Source organism: Daphnia pulicaria, chromosome 4 (genome assembly GCF_021234035.1).
Source record: "Daphnia pulicaria isolate SC F1-1A chromosome 4, SC_F0-13Bv2, whole genome shotgun sequence".
Taxonomy (NCBI): domain Eukaryota; kingdom Metazoa; phylum Arthropoda; class Branchiopoda; order Diplostraca; family Daphniidae; genus Daphnia; species Daphnia pulicaria.
This window is the reverse complement of record NC_060916.1, coordinates 16155813-16161406: the sequence shown is the minus strand read 5'-3', so window position 1 is coordinate 16161406 and position 5594 is coordinate 16155813. Positions and strand designations below refer to the sequence as shown.

Genomic DNA, 5594 nt, shown 5'->3' with positions numbered 1-5594 from the left:
TCCGATTCACTTTGGGCTCATAGACCGTTGAATGGTCTTTGACTTTGGAAATTGAAATGAAAAAAATCCAACAAACGGATCGGATCGGTGTTTCTCTTCACTGGGACTCGCTGTGACACGCCAGGCGTTGCGATCAAAAATTTTAGTTTCCGAAGAAAAAGAAAAAAAACGAAAAACGTGTTGATTTGGTGTGTGTTTGGTGATGCGTGGGCGAAATAAAAACCCGCAACTCGCCGGATGCATATCAAACAAACATACACGAAATACCTGGTTGATCCTGCCAGTAGCATATGCTTGTCTCAAAGATTAAGCCATGCATGTCTAAGTACAAGCCGCTAGACGGCGAAACCGCGAATGGCTCAATAAATCAGTTATGGTTCCTTAGATCCACTCCATCCTACTTGGATAACTGTGGTAATTCTAGAGCTAATACATGCACTCGAGCCTCGACTGCGGGCTTTCGGGCTCGCAGAAGAGGTGCTTTTATTAGATCAAAACCAGTCGGGGCCGGGCTTTCGGGCTCGCGCACCGTACCAATTTTGGTGACTCTGGATAACTTCACGCCGATCGCACGGCCTTCGCGCCGGCGACGTATCTTTCAAATGTCTGCCTTATCAACTGTCGATGGTAGGTTACGCGCCTACCATGGTTGCAACGGGTAACGGGGAATCGGGGTTCGATTCCGGAGAGGGAGCCTGAGAAACGGCTACCACATCCAAGGAAGGCAGCAGGCGCGCAAATTACCCACTCCCGGCACGGGGAGGTAGTGACGAAAAATAACGATACGGGACTCTTCCGAGGCCCCGTGATTGGAATGAGTACACTTTAAATCCTTTAACGAGGAACCATTGGAGGGCAAGTCTGGTGCCAGCAGCCGCGGTAACTCCAGCTCCAATAGCGTATATTAAAGTTGTTGCGGTTAAAAAGCTCGTAGTCGGATGTCTGTCTTCGGCCGGGCGGCGCCGCTCTGAATCAAGGGTGTTGCGTTTCACGCTCTGGGAGCCCGGGTGTCAAAGCCCGACTCTCTTCACGGTCGGACAACATCGCCGGAGTGGTGGTCGGTGCGTCGTTGTTGTATCTGCGGCCAGAGTTGGAAAGTTCTTTCGGGTTCTTTTTTAATTTTGGTCGTAGTTGACTCGATTCGCTCCACCCAGTCAATCGTTCGGGGTGCCCTTCACCGGGTGTCTCGGGCGGCCGGCAACGTTTACTTTGAACAAATTAGAGTGCTCAAAGCAGGTGTATCCCAACGCCTGAATATCGCAGCATGGAATGATGGAATAGGACCTCGGTCCGATTTTGCTGGTCTTTTACTTTTGGACCCGAGGTAATGGTCAATAGAGACGGACGGGGGCATTCGTACTGCGGCGACAGAGGTGAAATTCTTGGACCGCCGCAAGACGAACAACAGCGAAGGCATTTGCCAAGAATGTTTTCCTTGATCAAGAACGAAAGTTAGAGGTTCGAAGGCGATCAGATACCGCCCTAGTTCTAACCATAAACGATGCCAACCAGCAATCCGTCGGAGTTACTCCAATGACTCGACGGGCAGCTTCCGGGAAACCAAAGTCTTTGGGTTCCGGGGGAAGTATGGTTGCAAAGCTGAAACTTAAAGGAATTGACGGAAGGGCACCACCAGGAGTGGAGCCTGCGGCTTAATTTGACTCAACACGGGAAACCTCACCAGGCCCGGACACTGGAAGGATTGACAGATTGAGAGCTCTTTCTTGATTCGGTGGGTGGTGGTGCATGGCCGTTCTTAGTTGGTGGAGCGATTTGTCTGGTTAATTCCGATAACGAACGAGACTCTAGCCTGCTAAATAGGTGACGGGTTTTATCAATTGAAACCGAAGGGAGTACGGAGGCGTCGGGATCAGGTGGCGGCGATTCGGGTCTCGGTGGGACTGGTTCCTTTAGTGAGGCAATCTCTCGGCTTGGTTTCGTTGTGCTTTGTTCGTCGGGTGTACGGCCTTCACGGGTTGGTTGCCTGGCGGATGAGGTATGGCGGGGCTTTGTCGGGAATGTCTCGCGGGGGCTGGCTCTATTGTTATTCGGTCGTCGTCATCCCCGGCGATACCTTCTGCTCTCGCGTCCGTCACGCAGTCTTCTTAGAGGGACAAGCGGCGTCCAGCCGCGTGACAGTGAGCAATAACAGGTCTGTGATGCCCTTAGATGTCCTGGGCCGCACGCGCGCTACACTGAAGGAATCAGCGTGTTTCACTCTCCCTGTCCGAAAGGACCGGGTAACCGCTGAACCTCCTTCGTGGTTGGGATTGGGGACTGCAATGATCCCCATGAACCAGAATCCCTAGTAGGCGCGGGTCACTAGCCCGCGTCGATTACGTCCCTGCCCTTTGTACACACCGCCCGTCGCTACTACCGATTGAATGATTTAGTGAGGCCTTCGGACGGGCTTGTCGGGGTGCCGTCGAGTGGGGAGCAATCTCTGCCCGTGCGGTGCCTACCAACGGCGAGACTGAAAGATGGTCGAACTTGATCCTTTAGAGGAAGTAAAAGTCGTAACAAGGTTTCCGTAGGTGAACCTGCGGAAGGATCATAAACGAACAAGACAAATGTTTTGCGCATATGGCTTTGGTTGAGCACGAAACAACTAAAAGTTGCAAAACAAAAAAACCCCATCAAAAGTCTTTCGGCGTAAGACATCGTATGAACTATGTGTGGGTTGACGGAAGAAAATCATTTATTTTGAACGGGTATCAGGCGCTCTGATGCGCGGTGGTTTAAAGCGGATTCGCCTTTTCAAATTGATTTTTCTTTCCTCTCGGCTCAAAAAAAAACACAAAGTCTTTCGATTTGGTCTATGGCCGTGAGCAAATTCTTCCTGCTTCGATGGTGAATGTCTCTATAGATTCATTCGACCTTTAGCGGCGCTCACAGTGTTGACGTTAGTAGAGTGAAGAATACGATAGCCCGCCTGGGCCGCGAGTACCGAAGGAACAATAAAGGAGATTTTATAAAGTCTTAGTCCCTAAATCAAACACTTTGAAAAATAAAAACTCGGTGGATGGAGAGTCGGAAAAAAAAAACATCAAGATTTTGAACGGGTATCAGGCGCTCTGATGCGCGGTGGTTTAAAGCGGATACGCCCAATCGAAATTGTTTTTTTTTGTTTCTCTCTTCGTCTTCGGGATTTTTTGATTCTCGGTGGGGGACGAAAGTGTGAGACTTTACTCTGGACGTTCTTTTCGGGCGTAGATACTCGTGGTTGCGTGCGTGTGCGTCGTATAGACTAACACTCCAAAGCCCGACACTATGCCGTTGAAAACCGAATGTTTTTTAAGCTTGCCCTTCGCCCTCTCGATGAAGTAGGAAGAATTCAAAATCACAATAACACACTAAACCCAAATTCTAGTACGAGTGTTTATCGGAACATTTTCTTTCTGGCTTTCTTTCTCCGCCCTCGCATTCATTTGCTTGGGCGGGTTGGAGAAAAAGAGAGAAGAAAACGAATATGTCGTTTTATATACGACCCTGAACGGTGGATCACTAGGCTCGTGGATCGATGAAGAGCGCAGCAAAGTGCGCTAATCCATGCGAACTGCAGAACACATGGAGCATCGAAATCTTGAACGTAAATGGCGGCCCAGCTTCTCGCTCGGGCCACATCTGACTGAGGGTCGGTCGAATGATGAACGAACAGAGATTTTTTCAGTCTTGGTTTTGCATGTTGGGTCGCGGCGAGATTTATTTTTCACCCGGCCTGACCGCATAAAAGCTCCCGAATCTCTAACGTCTGGGTGCCGCGCGACTTAAGTGTCCGCGATGCCTCAAATACAAAAAAGGGGGAAAAATAAAAGAAGGTTCGCCCTGTTTTGTTTTTTTCCTCTCTATTCAAAAGAAACCTTTTTCGATGGAAAAACAGATGGGAAATTTTTGAGCCAACTCAAAAAAAATTTAGAAATAAACACATCTTCTCGAACAAGGTGTCGGCTGCGTGTGCGCGATATACCGCTTCAACGCGAGTTTAGTTGTGTGTGTGCGCCGGGCGTGTCGAAGTGTCGACCACCGCGAATTATCACTCACTCTAACCGCTCGTTATGCAAGCTTGGTTCGCGCACGACGCGTTGTTTCAATACAAAAAGCCGCAGGACGCCCTGTCACTTTTCGTAAATTAATTTTTGCGAATAACGAGAGACTCGCTTTATTTCGAAAAAAAAAATTTGAACCGGCAATTATTCAATCTTTCCCGGCTTTAAAACGCCAAAGTCTGTCGAGCTAGATAAAGTGTTGTCTCCTTTTGAAAACAAACAATTCATTCTGACCTCAGTTTAGATGAGACTACCCGCTGAACTTAAGCATATCAGTAAGCGGAGGAAAAGAAACTAACAAGGATTCCCTTAGTAGCGGCGAGCGAACAGGGATGAGCCCAGCACCGAACCTCGCGCCCGGTTGAGCGGGTGCCGAGGAATGTGGTGTTCGGGAGGATCGTGCGCGTCTGTCCGGTATCTATCGTCCAAGTCTCCATGAACGGGGCGAGCAACCCACAGAGGGTGTCAGGCCCGTAGATAAGACGAGCCGAGACCGTGCATCGGATCCCTTCCCAAGAGTCGGGTTGCTTGAGCGTGCAGCCCTAAGCGGGAGGTAAACTCCTTCTAAGGCTAAATATCGCCACGAGACCGATAGCGAACAAGTACCGCGAGGGAAAGTTGAAAAGAACTTTGAAGAGAGAGTTCAAGAGTGCGTGAAACCGTTCAGGGGGTTAAACGGGTGGGCCCTCGAAGGTCGAACAAGTCCCCGCTCCCGGCACTTGGTTGTATGCCCTTAACGCTGCATGGAGACTGCCTGAATTGGCGGCTCTCTTGCATAAGTCGTTCTGCGATCGCAATAGCCACGCCAAGGTCCGCAAGTGGGGGGCCTAGTAGGACTCCGCGACCGACTGGGTGTCTGTTACACGGGGCGTCCGTTAGCGAGTTTCGTGGTTACCTTCGCGGGTGCCGCGATGACGAGCGCGGCGTTTCCCAACAGTACTGCCCGGTCGTGACCTGTCTCCTCCCGGGAGGTGTCGTAGCTTTTTTTTGTAAAAGAGAAAAAGTTGCGGTGCTCAACCTGTGGAGGCCCAGAGCGGAGAGTAGAAGTCGGGTCCCACCCGACCCGTCTTGAAACACGGACCAAGGAGTCTAACATGTGCGCAAGTCGTCGAGAAATTATCAAACTAAACTCGCGAGGCGCAATGAAAGTGAAGCGGCCCCGATGAGGGTGCATCCGCGAGGGGTGATCCCGTCTCGAACAGAGCGGGCGCAACCCCAGGGCGTCCGAATGCTCGCGAGATCTTTCCCCCTTAAAAGGGTTTGGTCGAGTCGGCCGGACGAACCCAGAGCGCACACGTTGGGACCCGAAAGATGGTGACCTATGCCTGGCCAGGACGAAGCCAGGGAAACCCTGGTGGAGGTCCGCAGCGATTCTGACGTGCAAATCGATCGTCGGAGTTGGGTATAGGGGCGAAAGACTAATCGAACCATCTAGTAGCTGGTTCCCCCCGAAGTTTCCCTCAGGATAGCTGGTGCTCGCAAAGAGAACAAACGGAGTTTCATCCGGTAAAGCGAATGATTAGAGGCCTTGGGGTCGAAACGACCTCA

At 50.9% G+C, this 5594-nt stretch overlaps 3 non-coding genes across 3 annotated transcripts in view; all 3 read left to right on the top strand.

The window, feature by feature from the left end:
- The first annotated feature begins 264 nt into the window (after window positions 1–264).
- Window positions 265–2557, top strand: LOC124338749. Its single transcript, XR_006917991.1, has one exon. It is a non-coding gene; the product is annotated as a small subunit ribosomal RNA (ribosomal RNA).
- A 928-nt stretch (window positions 2558–3485) lies between these two features.
- Window positions 3486–3638, top strand: LOC124338708. Its single transcript, XR_006917950.1, has one exon. It is a non-coding gene; the product is annotated as a 5.8S ribosomal RNA (ribosomal RNA).
- Window positions 3639–4276: 638 nt separating this feature from the next.
- LOC124338697 overlaps window positions 4277–5594 on the top strand; it is a 4574-nt gene continuing 3256 nt past the window's right edge. Inside the window, exon 1 of the ribosomal RNA XR_006917943.1 lies at window positions 4277–5594. This exon is cut by the window's right edge and continues 3256 nt beyond it. This is a non-coding gene — a ribosomal RNA (large subunit ribosomal RNA).